Source organism: Lepidochelys olivacea (assembly GCF_965140295.1).
Source record: "Lepidochelys olivacea isolate rLepOli2 genome assembly, chromosome: 1".
NCBI lineage: Eukaryota > Metazoa > Chordata > Testudines > Cheloniidae > Lepidochelys > Lepidochelys olivacea.
The window spans coordinates 181,661,627-181,685,688 of record NC_140411.1 but is presented as its reverse complement, the minus strand read 5'-3'; the positions used below and the strand labels follow the sequence as shown (position 1 = coordinate 181,685,688).

Genomic DNA, 24,062 nt, shown 5'->3' with positions numbered 1-24,062 from the left:
GGGGGTCGTTGCCAACCCCCGCCCCCTGGGACTCATGCCCCATCCAACCCTCCTGCGTTCCTTGACGCCCCCCCCACCAGGACCCCTGCCCCATCCACCCTCCTCCCCCGTCCCCTGACTGCCCCCAGAACCGGGCAGGAGGGTCTCATGGGCCACCGTAGTGGGTGCCCACCCCTAAGAGCCAGAGGCCCCTGTCGGGGGGTGAGGTGGGGAGTCCTGGCAGTGCTTACCTGGGGCAGCTCCCAGGAAGCATCCGGCAGGTCCCTCTGCCTCCTAGGGGAGGGGAAGCATAGCTCGGGGGGGAACAGGGGGAGCGGCCGCTCCCGCACTGATCACATCAAAAGTGGCGCCTTAGGTGCCGACTTCCTGGGTGCTCTGGGGCTGGAGCACCCATGGGGAACATTTGGTGGGTGCAGAGCACCCACTGGCAGCTCCCCACCCTGCGCCTGGCCTCAGCTCACCTCCACTCCGCTTCCTCTGCTGAACGCGCTGCCCCGCTCTGCTTCTCTGCGCCCCCTCCCCCCCGCTTCCCGCAAATCAGCTGTTTGGCGGGAAGCCGGGGAGGGCTGAGAAGCAGGCGGCAGCTTCCCGCTCAGGCCGAGAGTGGCGGAGGTTTGCTGTGGTGGGGAGTGGTTCCCCTGCCCCCCCCTCCCCGCCCTGGGTTACCTGCTGCAGCGTGGGCGGCCCTTCTCATGCCGCCCCACCCCAGCTCACCTCCACTTCCCTGGGCCTGAGCGGGAAGCCGCCGCCTGCTTCTCACCCTGCCCCATTTTCCTGCGCAAACAGCTGATTTGCGGGAAGCCGGGGCTGGGGTGAGGAGAAGCAGGGCGGGGCGGTGCGTTCAGGGGAGGAGGCGGAGCGGAGGTGAGGTGAGCTGGGATTGGGGATGGGGCGGGGAGCTGCCGGTGGGTGCTCTGCACCCACCAAATTTTCCCCTTGGGTGCTCCAGGGCTGGAGCACCCACTGAGTCGGCGCCTAAGGCGCCACTTTTGACCAGTTAAATTTAGAAGCCCTTTTAGAACCGGTTGTCCCTCGTGGAACAACCAGTTCTAAAAGGGCTTCTAAATTTAACATCCGGTTCTAGCAAACCGGTTCTAGCTCACCACTGCTAATGCACCAATCATTTACTTTATCATAAATTATGGGAAAGTGGTGTGCATATTCATGAAACAGTCTGGGTTGTTCTAGCACCAATTAATATATTTTCCCATATACTTTCCTTTTTAACATCAAACAAAACAAATGAATTTTCTGTTTGGCTCAAGATACACCATTACATGCCAAGACTTGTATTCTCCCTGGACCTATACCTTCATGTCAAAGATAGGGACATCCAGGGTCTTCATTGTCAAGTTCCACAGTATACACCTTGGTCCCCTGACTTAGATAAGAAACTACCAAAATAGCTGTATATGATTCCAATACATGTGATAATTTCCAATGAGTAAATGTCACATATAATCTTAAATTCTTATAAAAATAAATTCATGTTGTAAATAGATTTATAAAATATGTAGGCAGCTGCTTAATTCTCCTTTTTTTGTATATTACTGCAATGATTCCTAGGTTAGAAGAGGGAGACTACAGGGTTGCATTAGAAAATTCTACATTTTCTCCTCTGATTTAGGCAGAAATGCATGGAGCACTTGTCACTGTTCGATTCTGTAGTTCAATGACCTGTTCAAATCAATAGACACCTGTCCAATAGTTGACAGATAAATATGGATGAGTTATGTGCCATCAGTCAATTGGGCTATTGCTAATGCATATTTCTGATTGCTAATACATACCATTGAAGAGAGGGACTTACCTCTCAGTACATCCCCAAATTCTTCCTTTCTGTCTCTAATTCCTATATTTCTAGATATATCAGATCCTCTAAACTCAAAGAGAAGCAGGCATGATAACTTGATGATTTTCTTGAGCCTCCTTTGATGATGAGGCTTGTGATTATACAGCTATAATGAGAGATGGTGTTAATCTAGAATTGCCTTAAGAGGCAGGGCATGTTTTCAGCTGGAGATATTGCTGTTTTTGTCTCCTTCAAATATTCTTGAGTCCTGACCACCCCTTGCGTGCAAACTTGCATGTTCTTGCTAAAAAACTGTGGGACCATGGTGTCTCCTGCTTTTGATGATTACTTTAATTGCAAGTAAAAGGGGTTTATTTACCCTTCCAGGTAATTAAGCCAACATTTTCAAAAGTGGCCTCTAATTTCGTGTGTCCAGATGAACGCATCCTAGGCTTCATTTTCAGAAATGTTAAATATTTGCAACACCATGTGGGAGCTAAGCTTCTGAAAATCAGTTGCAAAGTGTCTCAAATTGGACACCAAACTTTGAAGGGCATTTTTGAACATTTTGACCCTAGTGTTGTGCACAGTACTTAGACAATCTTAAGCACTTTGTAAATGCTAAATACTAAGATGATTGGAACATTTTTTGATTACCAACTCTTCCCCTCTCTGAGTACTGCAATGCTGCTAAGGACAAAGGATTCTGAGACAGAAAGAGGAGAAAAGATTTGGGCTTTACAGTTCTGTCAACCTCTTCCATCTATGAAGGCATATGCACATTTTCTGCAATTGAATTTCCTGGCAAATTTCTACTATATCACTGTATAAAATTATTTGTATTAGTTGCTGCAGGCTATCACGTTCCTGGACTGGTCCTTAAAGACATTCTGTGATTCTGATACTGTGTCTCCTAAAATGTCTTTTGGGCACAAAACGTACTGTATGATGAAAAATAATTCATTTGTACGAGTACTTCTTTCATATGGCTTAAAAAGAGCAATGTTAGCGGTCCAAGTCTAGGTTGGAGATCCAGTTGATTTCTTCAGGTGATGCAGAATATGTGGCAGAAACACCACCCAGATATGATCCTTTGGGACATTGGTTGATGAGTTGTTCTATAGTTTGAAGTCTGCTTCTGCAGTCACTAATAGGATTATGTTTCCATCCCCATTTATGGAGAAGATAGGCACATCTGCCATATGATGTGTGAATGCAGTTCAAAGTGGACCCTGTTTTCAGAGAGAGTGAAAAACCACTGGGTTCTTTGGTGGGTCCTTGTTGAGGTGTTTTTATTAGGGACATTGTTGTCCTTCCACATTGCCCACCATTGATCTTTGGGGGAAACCCCTGAGTCATTGAGCACTTGCGCTACAAGCCAAAAAGGTTTTCTAGATTTGAGCTGAAATCTCAATATGTTATTTGTCTTCACATATTGGAAGATCTTTATTCCCTCAAATGTGATGGAATTCCTGAATAATCCTGATGTAGTGACAGATTTGGAGTGGGTGGATGTGTGCCAGTAAACGAAGCCACAGTTGACTTTACTGTGCTTGTAATGATCTGCATGATGGTATAAAGTTGAGAGTCGACAAGCATGTGTGGGAACTGTGTCCAGACAGATGAGCAGTATTCTGAGGCAGAGTAGACGAGGGCCAGTGAGGAGGTACATAGAGTTTTTGCATCAGTTTCCCAGGTTGTTCTGGATGAAGTTTATATGCATCTTTATTTTGTCATGGATTTTTTTCAGATTCTGGTGGTATGTGAGGGTTTGGTCTATTGTCACACCAAGATATTTTGGGTGGGATCATGTCTTATCTGCTGGTCACAGAAAACAATGTGCTTAGATGAAATGCTGGTGTGATAGTCTTAGTGGGGTTTGGTTTTAGCCACCAATTTAAGAAATATTCTGACATGATTTTAGGGTCCTTAGTTAGGATTTGTTCTGTGTTAAGTAAATTCCAGGCCTGTGTGGTCAGAGCAATGTCATCAGCATATACAATATCTGTGGTGAGTGACAGGGTAGGTTATTGGTGTGGATGTTAAACAGGATTGATGCTAGGACTGATCCCTATGTTAGGCCATCACTGAGACTGCATGGTCTGCTGAGCTGTACTAAAAAGCCAACTTAGAAAAACTAGTTACTCTGGTGTTATAAATGATTGGTTATTTATATAGTGCCATAAAAGTGCATGTGTTTTATGAAGTATGTCAGACTGGTTCCCTGCTTACAATCTAAGCCACGTAAAGACGTGATAACTTAGAAAACAGTCATGCCAGAAAAAGGTTACCTGTTTAAATAGCCAAGTAAAACAAGACCCAGATGGGACTCACCTCCCCTTTTTGGGGGAATTTGGGAGCGGAAGACCAAGCCAGCCATAAGTGTTGGGTTGTTTAACTTGACTGTGTAAAGCGAAAGATCTCCAAAACCTGGGTCCCTTACTTATGAAATATTTTGGTTCAGAAATCTTCAATTAATTTTGCTTTATACAAGTGGGGAGAACTAATGCTTTTGTATTTGTATTTATGGAAAGAATGACAAATGACATACAACAAAAACACACAAGACCAGCAAAATTCATGGGAACCTGAGAATGAAAACATCCAGTCACAGACAGTCCATTTCATTGAATGAAAGGGAAGCATTTCCTTTCACATAAAATATGTAACGTTTACTACAATTTCAGATAGTTAATGTGAATAGTACAATATGTGTATGTACAGAACCTTGAAAATAGCCTCTAGAAAACCCCAAGACAATATTTCATTTAAAGCAGCTTAATCCTCTTGATGCTGCAAAATTATATCCATACATTCTCCAAAGGATTCATTAAGTTGGCAAACTTAAAAAAAAACAACAGCATTTGAACGATTAATGCTGCAAAAGTCACCTCAATACGGTCAAATAAGACCAAACATAAGAACAGCCATACGGGCCAGACCAAAGTTCCATCTATGCCAGTATCCTGTCTTCTGACAGTGGCCAATGCCAGGTGCCCCACAGGGAATGAACAGAACAGGCAATCATCAAGTGATCCATCGCCTGTCGCCCATTCCCAGCTTTTGGCAAACAGAGGCGAGGGACACCATCCCATACTAATATGTTTTTAAACTGCCCCCCAGTCTGGATGTTGAATGTACAGTATTGAGAGAACAGTATAGCAAACATGTTGAGATGACACAGTAACTTGAAGAAGAACTTTGGATCCTCTGTTTGCAAATATATCATACTCTGGGCCCCATACAAACAAGAAATTCAGGCATTTCATGGAGAAATGTTTGACACACACAAACATGGGAAAAAATCAGTCCCTTCTTATGTGCCATATCCATGATTTGAAAAGATATACTATGCTTGCAATTGTTATGGCAAGTATGTTTCCTTTTGTATCCAGCACATTAATGAATACGTATTCAAACGCATTGACCAGCTAAAACCATGCTTGGGAAGTCATGAATGCTTTAATATTTATAACAGGTTTACAGATTTATTTAGGTTGAAAGGAGAATATCCAGACATGCATGCATAATACATATGTGCAGTATAAATATAGGGGTGGGGGAAGAGCAGAGTAGACAATTATAGATATTCTGCTAAATGGTTTATAAATCATCAATGCATAAATTATTGTCTGCTTGCTCTTAAGCTGTAGTAAGATGTCTTCCCCCAAATGGTTCTCCAAATGGATATACATACATGATGAATAAAGGAATACATTTTTACTGAATCTGTTCCTCTTTTGACTTGCATTCCCTAACCTGTACTGTTGACTGGGATCCTTGAGTGGCTTGGAAAATATTTTGTAATGTTGAATAATATATTTCTCATCTTGCTGTATACATAATTTTAAAATCTATATTTCATTTTCCATGCAGATGGCCAAATAATTCAAACATAATAGAACTCATCTCTGTAGGAAAAATAGGCACCATTGGCACTGTCCTTGTTGCTTTGTAGTTAAAGAAATATTTTTAAAGAAATCATCAAGGTTGATGTTGGAGTTTGATGGCATCATGAAAAGTAGCCATTCTGATTAACCATCAGGCCATTTAAAGTGTAATCTTTCAGATCATCTCCCTAAGAACTAGCAGCGCTGAATCATGCAGTCATGAGAAAATGAACAGCACTGTTCAAAAGAGCTGGGCAATTAATTAAATGATACGCTTGTTCGTCTTGCAGGTCAAACACTTAATTGTGCCAAGAATTGCTTTGAAATCATGTATGCTTCAACTTAGACCTCTTGGCTCCCAGGAGAGATCTCAGGTCAGACTACATATTACGCTGCTTCTGGATAGCAGACTAATGCTGGCTAATCCTGTTAGTATACATAATGGATTCAGGGATATCTAGAAATCCACATTTACATGTAGTAATTCTACACAACAAATGAAGGATAAGTTACAATCTTTCTTTACTTTATCTGACTGAAATAGGTTTCATGTTTAATATTAGTGCCCTATGTGCTAAGACTTCATGGGGCAGGGGAAGAGGTAGACATTAGCATTATTGAGTTTTGATCTTTCAACTTTTCCCATTTTATGTATACAATGACATTTTGTTGGACTGATCACCATGCTTGTCAGCATTCAATCTTATATGGATCAAAGCATGCTTTCCCAGTGCCCCAGTGGAATTTTCCTGTTGATTCTGATGTTTTTTTCTCTTTTATACAGATCAGACTGGCATTCTTTTATAAGGATCAGATTAGAAAGTAATTGCTTCATTTTTTGGCATTGTTTGGTAAAATACAAAAGTATTTCAGAGTTTTCTGCATGCCACTCACTTTCAAATAAAGAGAGTTGCAGATGACCTGGCTTAGCCGAAAAAGGCTTGTAAGATTCCTTCATTCCTTTCAAAATAGAGGGCCTTATCCTGACCTCAGAACTCAAGCAGAACTACAGCTCACATGGACATACGAGCTGGGAATCATACCTCCCAGCTCACATGTAGACCTAGTGAGTAACTGACAGCCTGTGCTCCAGAGCACTGACAAAGCCCTGTATTAACAAAGCATCCAGAGAGAAGGGGTGATTAAACCATGTTGTTGGTAGGAGGTGGCTGAAATATGTCAGATATTTTTCATGGGAAAGGCTTAAAATACATTTTATTCTGAAACTCCTCATGAAAATGAAAATTTGATGTTCAAAAACTGTCTTCAGTTGAAAAAGGTCATTTTTCAATAAAAAAAGTTCAGTTTTTGAAAACGAACACACAAAAATCGTTATCAACACATTCTCTGTTTTAATTTTTCATTTAAAAAGACAAGCAAATTTTGAACAAAATGAAATTTTACCAGAAATTGGTCAAAAAACTACTTTTGATTTAAGAAAAACAGTTTTGAGGAAAATATTTCAATCTTCTCTAGTTATCATCCCCATTTTACTGAGGATGAGGCACTGAAGAACTGAGGCACACAGAGAGACTAAGTGATTTGTGCATGGTCACACAGAAAGTCGATGTCCAAGCCAAGGATTTAAGGCAGGTCTCTTGAGTCCCAATACACGGCCTTAGTCACAAGACTGTCCTCCTTACCTCAGGAACTATTCTCCTAAGTACCCTCCTTATGTCTGCCATCAGCAGAGATAAATTCTGCATAACAACCACTAACCCATTCCACAAGTTTCTGGACATTTGAAGTTGTGTTGCTTACTTCTTTGTTCCCTGTCCCAGGTAGCAGAGGAGACCATTTGGCTCCAAATTAGTGTGTGCAATGTGACAAACGTTGTCAAGATAATTTAGTGTGTTAGTATATAGGATGCATATTTAGCACTCAAAACATAAGGGAGAAGGTTAGTGTACTGGTGTTCATATAATTTTTACCCTTTTTTCAACATTTTCAGTACAGTTGATTGTTATAATAGAGAGCATCTTTTGCATTAAGTGCCAGATCAATGGGAGCTTTACTTTTGATTCTGTGGTTACAAGTTCAAGCCCTAAGAGCATCTAATCAGCAGCGTGCTTTGGAGCAGCGTGCTCCTTCTTTGTCATTTGGCTAACAGAATGTGTAGTAGTATCAGATTCAATAGATTATTATTGGGTGTGTCCTCTATCTCTTGCCTTTTTCATCTGTGATGGACTTGATATTATAGGTATTTTCCATCTCTCTATCTTCCTTGTGTGTATCCAAATATATCCCATTTTTGCAGAGGAGAAGGGACTCCAGTCACAATTCAGGAAACATTTAAACACATATTTATGTCTTACTGACTTTCATGGGACTTAAGCATATGCTTAAAGTTAAGCATGCACTTAAATGCTTTGCTGAATAGGGAGCATTTCCTCAAATGGGGTCTCATTGAATTACAGTCCCATTCAGTCTGTATTTTGAAAGACTTGCTCACTTCTTCTCTGAATATTTATTCTGTTTTAGTTTTGTTATGAATAGAGCTCTTTGTTTCCTGTGCCTGGAGTTTAGTCTAAATAATGACCTCCAGTGAAGTGCTTCTGTAAGGTCACCAATGCTTTTCAGACACAAGCTAAAATAAACACCCTAAATAATGATATTTTACTTTTTATAGACCTCATATATCATTGACAAATATTGTAAGTTCCCCAGTAAGGGAATGGTAACAGGTTTCAACACCTCAAGTTCATAGACTTGCACCCTGGCCTTGTGAAAGGTTTGTTTAACAGCAAAGGAGAAAGCTGAATTCTGAGCATTCACTCTCAACACATGTAGCTGGCTCAAAGCCAAAGTATTATGGGTTAAAGATGTTAAAATGTGGCGATTCTGTATTGGTAAAAATTCCTCAACAGAAAAATCTGTAGAGCTTTTAATTTTGAGGAGCTTGCTTCCAGTTCAGCCCTGCAAGAGCTGACGCTAGGCATAAACAGACAAAACAACTGCTTAGGGCCCCGAGCAGCTCAAAGGGGGCCCCCTATTCACTTTTTATTGTGTGTTGTGTGGGGAGGGGAGGAAATATTCCTGCTTAGGGCATCCTATGGGCTAGTACCGGCACTGAGCTCCCTGGGACCTCGTTCCACAGGACCAAATGGAAGAGCTTCCCTTTCCCTTTAGGAAGAAAGATAGGCTGGAATCTTGAACTGAATGTTATCTGATACCATCACTGGGAAGGCCTGCAGCTGTTCATATTTTCTTTCCATAGCACGTGTCACTGTGGCAAATGGAAAATATTTTCATCCTCTAGGATTACAGAGTTGCTGAAAAGCAATAAACAAAAATATAACTAGAATTGTGTATATAATTGACAGTTAATGGGCCCTCTCAAAAGAAAGCAAGGGTGGAAAGGGAGTATTAATTTATACATTCATTTATTCTTTCATTTCAGAAATAATTTCTTAACTATGAGGAGATTATTTAATGTATACATTTATTTCCTTATTTGTTTTCCTTGTTTTTAGCAACAAAAAATCGAGACACTTTGCAAATCTCTCTCTCTCTCTCTCTGTGTGTGTGTGTGTTTAAAAAATAAAATAAAGAAATCCTTTCTGCTTCAATCTCCAACCACATTGGGCTGTAGTATCTATGTCAGATCCTTATATGGCCCCCACTACCCTCATATCTAAGCATCTCACAACCTTTAAAATGTTGATCCTCACAACACCCCGGTGAGGCACGGAAGTGCTTTTCTCCTTATTTTGCCAATGGGGCCCAGAGTATGTAAGGGTATGTGTACACTGCAATAAATAAATAATGAAATAAATAAATAACCCCACGGTAGCAAGTCTCAGAGCCTGGATCATGCTATGGGGCTCAAAATAGCAGTGTAGGTGTTCCTGGTCCGGCTGGAGCCCAGGCTCCAAAATCTGGCAAGTGGGAAAGGTCTCAGAGCCAGTACTCCCACTCGAGCGGGAATGTCTTCATTGCTCTTTTTAGCCCTATAGCATGAGCACGAGTCAGGTGACCTGGGCTCTGAGACTCACTGCCATGTTGTTGGTTTTTTTTTTTTTTTTTTGTGTGTTGTAGTTTTCAGTATAGATATACCCAAAAGAACTTGCTCAAGGTCATGTAGGAAGACAGTGGCAGATCAGGGACTTGCACACAGAACTCTCAATCTTAGGCTAGTGCCCAGAGCACTTCAACCATCCTTCCTCTCCTGTTATGAGGATTAACTAATGTCTAGAAAATGCTTTGCAACCCTAACAATGCTGTAGCTCTGGTAATCTACAAGACTGCCCGTCTTTATCGGGGCTGTTAATGCAACTTGTATATTTGTTGATCTTATATAGCAAAATAAACTAGCAGATCTCATGTGGAAAATCATCTGGATCTGGTTCAGTCATGTGCCCAAAAATATGGATGTTTCCCTGAACTGTCTGAACATCCTGGGACTGAAAACCTGGGCTCATGTTCTCATGGGAAGACTCTGTCTCAGGAGGCATGTTGGGCTTGAGAGATGGAGCAAAATAATCAGACTTTCTCAAAATAATCAGACTTTCTACTTCCGGGCCCCGATGGATCCAAGAATTGCAGAGGTGCTCCATGAACAGAAAACTTAACCAAAATGTTGGGCACCTCAAAGTGTGTTCAGGCAGTGGTTAAAGCAGATTGAAACATAAGAGGGAGTTCACACCACAGCAGCCAAGCACATAGGGGGAACTATAAGAAAGTGCTGCTTACTCAACATAGGGAGAAGAGGTAGAGCTCCCCCTCTTCTGTTATCAGAGTGTTATCAGAGTTCCTGCCCCGCTGCTTACTTTAAATCCTTTAGGGCAAATATGCTGGTGTGTGTTATTTTCTCCAAACTAATCTGGCATCTCAGCAAGACTGGGCATTTTGACCAGTGCCCCTTAAAAGTGGATTTTCTCAAGATAAAGATCTAGTAGCCTACATTGCCCATTCAGAGCAACCTACCTTTCTGCACTCCCACTGTGTCAGTCATGTTCAGCAGGGCTGCTTATGGAATTCAGTAGCACAGAAGCTGAGGTAAGGCTGAGCTAGCCTTTCTGTCTTGAGTGCAGTGACTCCTGCACAACATTTATGTAGCAATCTCCCAATAAACCATATCCTAAACCACCTGCCAATGCTCTCTCTTGGAACCAAAGAACCAAGATTTGAGCACTTTGCAGTAGTTGTTCCTGAGAAAGGAACAAATAATGGTTTATCTAGATGCCATGATGATCAAAGATGTCTATAGGTAAAAATATTTCTTACTTTTGTTTGACACTACAGTGCAAAACTACATGGTATGGGGGAGTCAGAAATCAGTAAGCAGCTAATCACAGTATACTATACATTATCTACTGATTTTCTGTCCATCCATAGGCCCAGATATTGGGCTGCATCTGAGCTGTACTCCGTGCAGTTTGGGAGGGCAGGAGAGAATCAAATGTGGCAATAAGCAATCTTTACCGTGCCCCCCCCCCATTTTCCCCAATACCACCACCACCAATACTAGGGTTATCCTGTGGCTGAGTCTGTTCCTGGTGTGAAGCATAGCAGCTGCCAATAGGCCAACAGCCAGAGATCCCAAGGGTGGAGGGACACCTTAACTGTGCCCAGTTCCCCCAATCATGACCTCATGCTGGGGAAATGTATAGAAGGCTAAATTTGCCAGATTTCTGGCTGCTTTATGTTGGGGAGTTGGCATACATCACACTCGATGGACCCAAGAATTGTGCGCTCCTATGTGTTTTTACGATAGTGATATCAGTTGCAACTATGAATAGCTTGAAAATAATTAGGCCTTTACAGAAAGCCTTATTTATCTTGGCTACATACTGTTTGCTAATGTACTTCTCCTGCCTTTTTTCAATTATTAGTGCTAATCTTTTGAAAATACACTCAAACAGATATCCGGGCACAGAAACAACAGCATCATTTTGGGGGGTAAGACTTTTGGCCTTAACATATAAACTGTTTAATCAACAAAATGTAGTACATCATAATGTTGAGACTGCTTCAAAAATAATCTGATAAATAAGACTTAGTAGCCAGCTGGAACTGAATATTCACTACCTTTTTGGGAGCCCCATAAAAGTAACAAAACTGGAAAGAGGATTTATTTTGCTTTTTGCCTGATTGTAAAGCTATAATCAGCAGGATTAAAAGTGACCATTTCCATCATTTGACAAGCTGTACTTTTAGCATCAATATCTCTCTCCTTCCTAAGGTCATATTTGTGAATACAAGTGTTTGAAAATGCATTTTTATCTGTCAGAAAATGCATTTCTCTGAATAAAAAAAAAGCTTTTTTCAATTGACTTCTTAAAAACAATACAATATTAGCAATGATTTGAAATACGTGAAGTATTGACTACATACTGCACACTGGGATTTTTAACATCTTTACCATTTCTGTTATTCGGGGAGAACTGGAGTGAAAGTAATGCTCACTGAGCTGCCAAGGCAAGGGGCGGGAGGGACAACAGTGTTACTTCCCATTAGTGAAGTAGGGAGCTTTTAAATCCTACTGCATGTGCTGGAATCACAGAGAAAGGGGAGACTTAAATGTCTAAAGCATGTGAATGGGTGAGGGAGGGATGAGAAACTTGGGACATGTGAGAAAGAACAGTTGCAAGTTCAAAGTTGGGTCACGGAAGGAATTCTCTGTTCCTCTGGTGTACTGGATATCCCTTAGTGTTCACATAGGGTATGTGTCTGTGTTCCACTTATTTACATTAGAATTGTCTTAAATAAAGATGCACTCTGCTCTTCCAGCTTACTATACTGGATCAGTCTCTCTCATGTGCCAGAGCTCCAGTTAGCACAGGCGAGAGGGAGTGCACCGGGGAACCAGTTCCAGGAACTGGCTTCACGATTCTCAGTGCCATCCCCAGTTAGTGCTGCTGCCAAGCCACTTTAAATTCCACTTGCAGGGCAGGTTCCTTTATGGACCCTGCATGAGTGAATGGTTGCCATGGAGGAGATATGCCGCAACCCCTGGTGCCCTCAACACACCCATTATGCGGACACCAGTGGGGCTGGAGCACAGAGCCTAACTGTGATATGATGCTCAAGCAGGGAGGGCCCATCTAACAAGGGAATTCTCTGCGGGACATTTGCAGCTGGATTACAACCCCTTTATGCCTCCTGATGTCACAAAGGAGGCACAACCTAGCCAGAGAAACTGGCCCATAGAATCCAGTAGAAGGGTAAAAACCTTCTGGGCCTAGCGGGAGCAATGCAAGATGTCTGACAGCTAATGGCATTCTTTCCTCCTCTCCTGTGGGTATTACAAGGATCACACACTCTTTTTTTTTTTTTAGGAACTGGCCAGTTTGAATATGGTATTTTGTGACAATTACTAGGGGCAAGTCAACAAGTAGTACCATCTTCAATAAATACCTGCCGGGTTGGGCTGCTTCCTAATGGCTTTCAAGAAGATATCCTGGATGTTTGGACTGAGACAAATGGCTCTGATTGTCATTCCTTAGGAAGAGCACAGTCAAGTACAGACAGAGGACTTGTCCTCTGAAGGTGATATCAGTGCAACTACTACTGCAGGGTAGAGCAGTTTGAGGTCATGAAACTCCGGCTATTTTAATGGATATTGGATATTCCCTTTTAGGGGTTAAAAGACTGTGTGAAGACCACACAGGCCTGATACTGGCTACTTGCATTGTGCATGGTTTTGTTCAATAAAGATGTGGCCACTTAAAGCCAGTCTTCACCACATTAGATTCTCTTGTGTATTTTTTGCCTGACATAGTTTGTATCCTCAGTGGGTTCACTTCTACCTTCCATTGAAGTCATTTGGGTTTCACAGATTTAACCAAAGACACAATTATGAACCACTGTGTTTGTTCTCATTCAGTTGTCGAGGAAAACAGATAAGAAAGTATTGAATCCAATGTCATGAGAGAATAGTGGGATGGCCAAAAAAACAAATTTTAGGAAACTGTTGTGTCTGATGTATACAATACCTTTCCAGTTCAATAGGAAATTGAACTGGAATTATATATTACAAGCCAAACTATTGTCTACATTTGGTTTGAACAACTTGTCATGCCAGACATCTTTCTGTTTGTCTAAGTGAAGATAATTCTGAAATACGTTTTCCAAACTGCATCCCTCTCGCTCTCTTCTCTTCTTAATATGCAAAATTCGAAACCAAAACAAATTCTCAGGAAACCCCCCAAATTCTAGTTTACATTGATTGCTAGCAGAATGGCACTGAAACTAGAGAACAACTTATCATTTATGTATCCCTTTTGAAATATAGGACCATGCATGCATTTTACACTGAGAAGGGCTAGGCAGACATCTGAAAATACTTACCGAGGTGAGTGAATTTCATGTTCAAAGTTTACATGAGGCTAACATTCATTAAGCTAACAGAACAAATAGACCACTGAAGCAGGTGGTGGTTCACAAGAATTACCCCAGCAGGGCTCAGTTTATATGGAAATAATATCTTGTGCACCATTTTAGTTATGCCTATACAGTTTCATTACAGATGGCAGTAGCAGTTCCCCAGCAAGGCTTTTTAAAGACTTCAATGATTTACCATAAAACAATTGGTTTATGTCTTCCCCAAGGCACAAGAATCAGAACCGTGCCTGAGGAATTTGAGAATTTCTTTATAGTCTCAGAGACATTGGGGTTGTATTGTAATGTATCTAAAATATTGCTTTCCTGTAACTCAAGCCTAATTGGAAATTATTGTCGTATGGTTCAGTCCATTGTGTTTTGGTGCCAAATGCATTAAAATGTGAGCCTTAAATATATTTCATTTTTCTGTTAGTCTATATGATCTACTACAGCATTTGCTTGGTAGCAAATGCGATAGTTATGTTTGGAAAACAGTTTCTGCTGTAACTCTATCTCTTCGCTCACAACTTTAAAAAAAACAAACCCTACCATTTTCCTATGATACTTGCTTTTCTCATGTCGGTCTCAGGTGAAGATCAAGATTTTCAAAAAAGGTGCTTAAGGCAAGGCCCCTACTTTCATATTCAGGAACTTTAAAAAGTGGCCTGATTTTCAGAAGTGCTTAATACTCACCTTTTCCCACTGAAGTCAGCCGTGATAGTGGGTGCTTAGCAGTTTTCAAAGTCAGTCTGTTTAGTTAAATGTCTGACTTTGGACTTAACTTTAGATAGCCATTTTCAAAAATCTTGCTGAAGTTCTTGTGTAAAGTTTGAGGAAGTGATTCAGAAGTTTTTGATGCATGGTCAGGGAGTGGGGCGAGGAAAGAGGGGGAGTTGAATAATAAAGTGGTTTAAGAATACTTCTGAGCGTGACCAGTAAGCATCTGCTAAGATTTTTTTTTTGCAGCACCTAATGAAGCCCTACCTGCTTTGTGAGATCTCTGCAGGTTCTCTCTGCCCAGGCTGCCTGGCATGAGGGATGTTGCTGAGACAATTTGCACGGGAAGATTGTGACTATTTCACTGAAACTCTCTCATAGTATAGTCCTTCAAGTAAATACTGCCATTGCATCAACTCCTTGTGCCCTCCAGTCCCTTATACAAGTAAGGGCTGGCCAGGCTTTGACCCTCATTAGGAAGAATTCAATGATTACTGAGCTTTATATTTTGTCAAAAAGTGGTTAAAATCCCAATTCTTCCTATATTTGTTAAAATTACATTCTATTTAATACTATTTTTGTACTCATGTTATTAAAATGAGCTTTTAGTTAATGGGACAGATATTTAGCTGGTGTAAACCAGAGTATGTGTATTATAGACAGTGGACCAATGTCTATTTCTATCAGATGAGGACCTTGATCAGTGCTTTTACAAGCTAAAAATGACTGATTATTTGTGATTAGATATCACATAGTTTTAAAGGAATATATGTGTTTCTTTTACAGTCATTTGAAACTAGCAATGTTTTAGTTTTGTTTATATGGTGACAATTATTTTCAAGCATTTCTCCAGTACTGCATGGGTTCTAATTGGTGATGTGATTTCACTGAATTGGGTCCTTTGTCAATGTTGCTGGATATCCAGTGACATTCTGTAAATTAGATTAGTGAAACAAAGTAGTCAAAACTGACTGTTTCCCTTGAAACCCAATTTTATCTTCTTCACATGACATGGAAAGAAAAAAATAGTTCCTGTTTCAGTGAGATCATCGTAATGTCATTTGAATTGTTTGAAAAGCACATTCTATCATCCATAACCGCTCTGACTTTGGGAGACAAATCCCTCAGATGAGGCCCCCTGTGTTCCCCTGATGCTTTCCAGGACTCAATGTTAAAGGAATTCTGTGGCAATTTTTTAGTAAATTCAACACCAGTGATAAAATGTAGCTGTCTAGCATCCACAGTTAGCTGCTAAATTCCAGGAGCCTATGAAATAGTTCTATGTCCATGCTGTTGCTCATGAGATGTACTTGTCCATATGAAAATCGTTGGGTTTACAGTATCTGCTGCAGATGTCTTGACTAAATGTGAAGAGGAATGGTGTGGGGGGAGGATGAGGTGCAGTATTGTGTGTAGCACGCAGCAGCCTAGTGTATTTTTATGATCTTAAATCCTGGAAAAAAATATAGAATGTACCCAGTATGGCAAGCGCATGAAAAACAGCATTGACATTTAAACTCAAGCTGTGCTGGACTCTTGGTCTGGAATTCTATTATGTTTAGCATTCAAAAAGGGCACACTTAGGCTGAGTGAGTCATTTCCCCGCCCCCCACCCCCCCACATCCATCACCTCAGCACTAGCTTAGCAACACAAAAATAAAGAATGTACCAGGAGGGTTGAAATAATGCAATCCAGAGCCTCGGGCACACTGCGCATGGGACCCGATAGCCTCACCCTTGCTTAGGGTGGCAGCAGTTTTCACAGTTATGATGAATGGGGAAGTTTATACCTCCTGGAGCTATTCTTTCAGGCTGTCTGCAGACTCCGGTAGGGATCAGTTATGCTTTTGTTGTGTGTTCAAGTTTTTTCTTTGCATTTACAAGGGCCAGAAACGTTTTTTTTTTAATTAAAGCTGAGAGTCCAGATTCATCAAGTGACTCCAGAAGCTGAGATCTTAGGCACTGACCTATAGTATCTATTCCTGTAGATCAACAAAGACACTATTTTGGAGCCATGTGTGAGCATTTCTTAAAATCAGACCAAAGGGTGAAATTGTGGCCCCATCAATTTCAATATGGGCCAGGATGTCACCCTAAGTGTCTATAAACTGGGCATTCAACATTATAAGCTCCTTTCAAAATTTTGGGTTTTGTCATATAAATATATAAGTACACAGCCAAACTTACGTAAGCAAATATCTCCAACGGACAAAGATGGCACATTAGATGGGGAGGGCTTTTCTGAGTGTCTGGCTGGTGGGTTTTGCACACAAGCTCAGGGTCTAACTGATCACTATATGTAGGGTCAGGAAAAAATTCACCCCCCCCCACCAGCTCAGAGTTAGGACAATGGAAATAGTGTAAGTATGCCAGAATGAAAATAACTATATACAGTATTTGTATTTAAGGCTTCAGAAGAAAGTGTAGTATTCTTTGATAAATGGAATGTGAACATGTAATTAAAGACTGCATCACAGTGCATCTGTGCATAGGGCAGAGTTAAGCTTGTGTGTGCAAGATTAACTGTGGCAGTTTTTGCCTGGAATGCTTATTTAAGAAATATTAGTGTCCTCAGAGTAGTCTGATGCAACATATATGTGTTTGTTTGTGTGTGTGTATACACACACCCACACACCCACACCCTGTATAAGCTGCAGAAGCTTTTTTCTGTAAAATATATTTCGTTCAGTCTGTGCTGTACCTCTAACCCTTGAATATACTTGTACACTGGAAAAAGTGCCTTCCCTGACAGCTATTACAGTCTAGTGTAGCTGCCCCCAACACTAGTCTCTCACTAAAACCTGCTCCTTGTGCAAATATTATTGCTTCAGCTAGGACAGCTGAGAATAACACTAAATAGTTTGACACTCTGTGTTTGTGTGTATGCATAGTGGTGTGTGTATGTGTGTGTACACATATACATAATCTACAGCTGAATGTTATAACAATAAAGGTTAGATGGTAATTTTTAGAAAGAGTTTATAATCCTTTGCTCAGTTAACCACATCCAATTGCAGTCTGCACAGTAAAGGTGAACCATCTCATATTACTCCTTGGAGGTGTAGAGAGATTCTTTTTGAGAATTGGGAATTGTTGTGGACAGGCAAGAGAAAGCTCATTTGCACAAGGTCCATAACTCATAGCCTGGGGCCTAAGGATTTTGTTTTGTGTCAGGACATCTCAAGAAGGCTTACCATTCATCTGTGAATTGATTGGCTTGCTGCAAAGCCAAGGTCAGGAGTCCCCTGGGGACTGCTCAACTCACAAGGCTGTGAAGGTATTTGTTGCATTGGTCCCTTAGTGCTGCAGTATGGCAATTTACACTCTAGAGTTGTTTTTGTTTGGTCCCCCCCCCCCCCCAAATGAATGCAACAGGTTAACCTTGAACCCGTAGCTGGCTGATTCAGACCTGAGGTCCACCTGCTCACATCAGGACTGAAATTAGCACTCAGCTGTTTCTTCCCAAGCTGGCTCCGTGTTTTGCGCTCTCTGGACAAGTGCAGAAGTGGCACAAATTGGTAGGTTGGTGTAGCTATATGCTAAGGGGTAGAAGGGCAGTGCCATAGCAGGAGGCAGCCAACAGTCAGGTACAGTGTGTGTGGAAGGAGCGTTTTTACATTACACCTTCATGTTAGCTGCTTTTTCTCTACAGCCACTGCCTGCTGTCCATCTCAATTTGTAACTAGTATCACCTCTGATTATGGCCTATGATATGTATGTTGTTTTTTCTAAATTAGTGCTTTTTTAGAAACTTCATATTCCATAGCCTCAAAAATCTGGACTTATACAAGAATCAAAGATTCATAACACTGATGAACCAGCTGAATCAAAGGCTCTGATATATGTTGAATCATCCATTTATCCTGAATCAGGTTCTCTGAACTTGATGAACTAGAGCAAGTATACTTTTCTATCAGATAATTCTAAAAGTTTAGAGAGAAGTTTTAAAAATTCTGTTTCTTTTACAACCTTATTTTTTTTTATGATGGGATCTTTTGCTAAAGTAGCATTCTTAATATGAAAATGCTGTTGTTTACAAAGCAAACATTTTTTCTGGCTGTCACATTGTTTGTTGTCCAGGAGGCAAATGTATCCAAGGATATTACATATATTTTGAGTATATGAAAGCAAAATAAATGAATACATTTAAAAAAGAAGTTCAGACTCTCTGGCGGGAACTCACTTGGGAGCCATAACACATTTCCAGGACCTCCCCTAGTGAGACTTCTCAGATATCAGAGTAGCAGTGACTCATCGACTGCATGAGAAGCAAATGAATTAAACCTAAAATATTTATGTGTCTGAATCACTCAAATTGCAAAACAAATATGGTCTGATTTGTAGGTGAGATATCTGCATTTCTCAGGGATAGTTGGAGTTGGTGTTTCCAAAGCTTTGACAGTCCAGCAGTGTTTGCATTTAGATTTTGAAAATAGGTCTTTTTTGTTTTCAGACCAAACATTTTTTCGGGGTAGAATTCCCAGATATAGAAATATAGAAGTAGGAATATTTCAATGTAATCTTTTTGTCTGGGCTAGTGTAACTGACTGCATTGCCGCAGAGGGGACCTGGATTAGATAATTAAGCACGTCCCTCTGCCCCCTGAACCTTTGGTTTCAGATTGCTGTGGAGGCTTGAGGAAAAGGGAACTGTGAACACTGACACACCAGAATGGTAATATTTTATACTGCCTTGGCATAGAAGTGAAGGACTGTGAAGAATCAGGCCAGAAATGGGTGAAGGAAGAGCCGTTGTCACTACTGCTCAGAAGAAGCCAGCTTCTGCCAATCCCAGAGGCCAATAGTAAAAGCCAGCCTGTTGGTGGATTTTTTTCCCCTCTCTCCTCAGCGGAGGATCTGGTTCTCTGCAGCAGGCTGAACCTGATCCTGTGAATTTGTATCTGTATTCCATGGCTTGGCCAAGTTATCCTAAAAGACATGCTTCCTACCCATTCCAGTAGCTGCTCAGACGTCCCCCACCTCTCAATCAGACCCCCTTCATCCTTCCAGAACTCGACAATTGGAAGAGAAGGTTGTGAGGTGAACTTAGCTTAACCCTGGAAATGTTGCAGTAGCTCATGCTTGCTGCTAGATTGAACACTAGCTGTTCTGCTGCTCACCATCCTGGTCTAAACATCCCAACTTCCAACCTACCTTCAAACAAGAAGGGCAGGAACTTTTTGTAAATCAGCAAGGAGTGATATGCTTCATGAGACAGCGTGATGCTGAAATTTAAAGTGTTTTTCTTTTTACCATTGTGATTTAACCCAGATCAGCACTAGCTATATTCACTTGTGGGTCTTGGAAATATTTATAAAGTTGGCCAGAAGGATGACATTGAAGTGTTCCAGTTTAAATTCCACATTGCTTTCTCTTGTATATACAGTTTGTCCAGGTGCAAGTCATAATGTAGTTTTATCATGCTCCGTTTCTGATGCTAAATTGCTCTCTTGTGCATTATATGCTACTCATACCTCTTTTCTGGTTGTGCTACAGATGATCTAGCAATAAAGTATAAAATAAAAGTAAATTAAGTTGGATTTGTGGTAAGTATTATGCTCTTTGAGGAGCTTCAGTTTTGCAAATGCTTTGAATTAAATGCACATGAGAAGTAGACCTCCTGGGTTGTAGTGGTCAGTGTTGCATAGTATGGCACCTAGGATGAAGTGAAATTCATAAGTCATTTTAGCCTGCCAGTTTTTAAACAATCTAAAGTAGATTTTAGGACTAGATGTTGTCAGAATACTCAATCTTATTTCCAATATGGAAATATTTAGAATATAACTTCATAAGAACCCTCTCCCCCCACAAAAATCTTTGACTACTAATTTTTTGAAACTGTTCTTAAAAATGTATTGGTGTACTGATTCCACCATATTATTTATTTTGCTAAATTCTATCATGCTTACTGCTGCGCCGCTTAACTGTATCATAGTAAAACACAAAACAAGAATAGTTCATCCAGTGGAAAACAGAAAAAAATCTGATTTACAGTTTGCCATGAAGGTCCCAAGAAAGACTCAGGCTTTCCAAAGGGAGCAAATTAAAAATACATCAGAAAGAACAAAGCTACAGATGTGAGATTCATATTAGAGATGAATATCCACAATCTCCTGATTAGACAATCGGTGTAATGTGTTACAGTTCACCAATGTCATCAGATTACCCAAAGTAATGATGGACCCAACAGGACCCCAAGATTGTGTACTATTTGGGCCAAAGTCAGACATGTACTATAATGTATAGATATGGGCTATACCCATCAGAGACCAGTACGTGGGTGATTGTGCCCAGTAGTTGGAGCAGGTGTCTGTAGCCAGGAATCAAAGCTCAGAGTCAGATGCCAGAGCACAGGGTCAGAGCTGAAGTCAGGAATCAGAGGCGAGGGTCAGAGCTAGGTTATCTGGAGAGAGGCAAGGCTGGAACAAGGTAGAGCAGGGGTCAGCAACCTATGGCATGGGTGCCAAAGGCAGCACACGAGCTGATTTTCAGTGTCACTCTGCTGCCAGCCTGGGGTTCTGTCCGCCAGCCCGCTGCCATCCAGGGTCCCGGCCACCAGTCCCGGGGGCTCCGGCCACTAGCCCCTTGCCAGCCGGGGCCCTGGCTGCCTGCCTGGATGGACGGAACCCCAGGCCAGCAGAGGGCTGAGCGGGGCCAGCGGCCCAGACCCTGGCTGGCATTAGCCAGTGAGCGGAACCCCAGACCGGCAGCGGGCTGAGCTGGATTTCTGTCCACTCGCCCCACTCAGCCCACTGCCAGTCTGGGGTTCCAGCCACTGGCCCCTTGCCAGCCAGGGTCCTGGCCGCCGGTCCCGCTCAGCCTGCTGCTGGCCTGGTATACCAGCCGCTGCCCCCTGCCAGCCGGGATCGGTCTGGAGTTCTGGCCGTCAGCCCCTGCCAGCCGGGGTTCCGGCTGCTGGCCCTGGTCAGCCCGCTGCTGGCCTGGGATACTGGCCACCGGTCCCCCTCAGACCGCTGCCTAAAAACGTTACAATGTATTACTGGCACGCAAAACCTTAAATTACAGTGAATAAATGAAGACTTGGCACACCACTGCTGAAAGGTTGCCGACCCCTGAGGTAGAGGCAAGGCTTGGAACAAGCAGATACAGGAGTTGCCACCACCATAGGCAAATTTCTTGAGAAGCTGTCAAACTGCTGTTGGACTTAAGAGCTGGTCTGTTGACCTGTTCCACTGATCAGGTCATGTAGTCAATCAGGCAGCCTACTACAGGCCAGCTACACTAATTTGGTTGTTTGGGGCCTGGCTCTGCTGCAGGCCCTGATTCCTGACAATACCCACCCTTCTGGACACGGTTCCTTTCTGACAAGCATTACTTCTATCTCATCTAGGAAGAGTCACAACCAGTCACCTTTATCCAAATCGCTATCATAATCAGACATTGGGAGTGTAATGGGACTGCAGAATCTGAGCTCAGTGTAAGATGGCAAAGCTGATTATTATTCATGCCAATAAAGAATAGAATGTTTCACAAATCCCACTGCCGGTTAAGCGCTGCAATTATATCTTTCACCTACAGGGGGCTGTTGTGGCATCAGAAGAGACAGCAGCGGGCTTACCACAAGAGTAGCCAGCTGTGGAAAGGGAGGGAGCACTTTGGCCTTGGCCCCACCACTTCTACAAAGGTTCTGGCACCCTCATGCATAAGTGCCCAGAATTATGCTCTGGGACCTCTGAGAAAATGCTCTATTATATGCCACTGAAGTGTCCCTCTCTCTCTTCCCATAAGAGCTCACAGACAAGTCAACATTTCTTTTTTGTCAGTAGCATCAAAAGCAGCTGACAGACAATATTTGTGACAGTCTCCCCTTGTCCACTGCTGTAAGGAGATCAACCACTGATATCAAAACTGTTTCAGTTCCATACCCATGTTGGAGCCCAGACCGTTATAGATCAAGTAAAGGTGTGGAATCCAGCTGTTGCTGGAGTTGACCCATCATCATCTTTTCAATGACCTCCTTTAAAATAACTGCTAAGGTTATTAACATACACAGTATTTTTATTTATTTATTTATTGTTGTTTGAGCAAGGGCCTAATCAGTGCTTGTTTTAACTGTGACTGGAAACTACCTCTCCTTTCCTATAATGCGCCACTACCTCTACCTTGATTTTTATTTTTTTTATTAGCGGTTACAAGTCTACCGGTGAAGCTGGTTTTAATTGACCACTAGAGTAACCAGCCAAAGTTGTTTACTAAAAAGATTTTCTTTAACTAAAGGTCAAATAAAATTATATTACAAAGCCCTGGGATTAGTTTATAGGGGTTGTTGAAGATGGCAAATTGGGTAGTAGTGGGGGGAATCTTTAATGTACATTTAATTGTTTTATTACAGTGCTGACAAACAAAATAATAATTTTAACAATGATTTCCAAATGAGAAGTTTGCTTCTGAGAGACTGTTGAAAGTGGTCAGAAATTTTTGCCCATATTGTTTTTATGGCTATTTTTTAATGACATAAAGCCATTAGTCTTCTTTAGGGTTGTTGGAAATATAGGTTAGATGAATTGAAATAATATATGAACTACTAATCTGAATAGATCTCTGAGATTAAATAATAATGCATGTCCAACAGTCATACATCATATTTAAAAATCAACCCACAGATATAAGAAAAGGAAGAGAAATAAATATTTATAAGATATATATTTTGTGGAATGACTTGCAAATGTAATTGATTTTTATATATTTGGTCAACTCAGCACTATTAAAAGGTAAATGTCAATTCTTCTGCTCTTCTTGGCAGACATATTTTAGATAATCTATTTTTAGTGCCCTACTAACTTATGACAGTTCTAAAATTGAAGTTCCTGGATTGATCCACCTAGAAATATAACTTAGTCGTCCATTCTTTAGGCTTCTAAATGTTATGGAATTCTCAGATACTACAGTAAATACATGGAGATATATGTATGTGTAATGTAATGCAAAAAAAAATGGTTTGGTTCCTGTGTAGTGAATATACACTTCTACTATCTGTGCTCTGTCACTGGACTCAACTATCCTCTTGACAAAGTTTACTTGTGAAACCACTCTTTTAGTAAGATCATTTAAATACTTGTGTTTTATCCCATGCTTGCCGTCATTTTTAAACTAACTGACATAAAAACCTGACTAAAATCCCAAAACATGCATGGGGAGGAGGGATTCGGGGAATATTTTTTGCAGCAGGCAACTCAGTCAAAGAATAAGGAAAACACAGCAACTGGAATACCTGTGCCCTATGTCCACTGTGTTTTGCTGATGTGTCTGATGTAGTTTCTACAAACTGAAGCAGAGTTTGCGTTTGCCTAACACCGTTTATTATCTCCACTCGGCTGT

At 41.4% G+C, this 24,062-nt stretch overlaps 1 protein-coding gene across 2 annotated transcripts in view; it reads left to right on the top strand.

The window, feature by feature from the left end:
• Window positions 1-24,062, top strand: part of ROBO1 (roundabout guidance receptor 1) — an 872,802-nt gene that overhangs the window by 291,920 nt on the left and 556,820 nt on the right. The gene's annotated exons all lie outside the window — the stretch shown is intronic.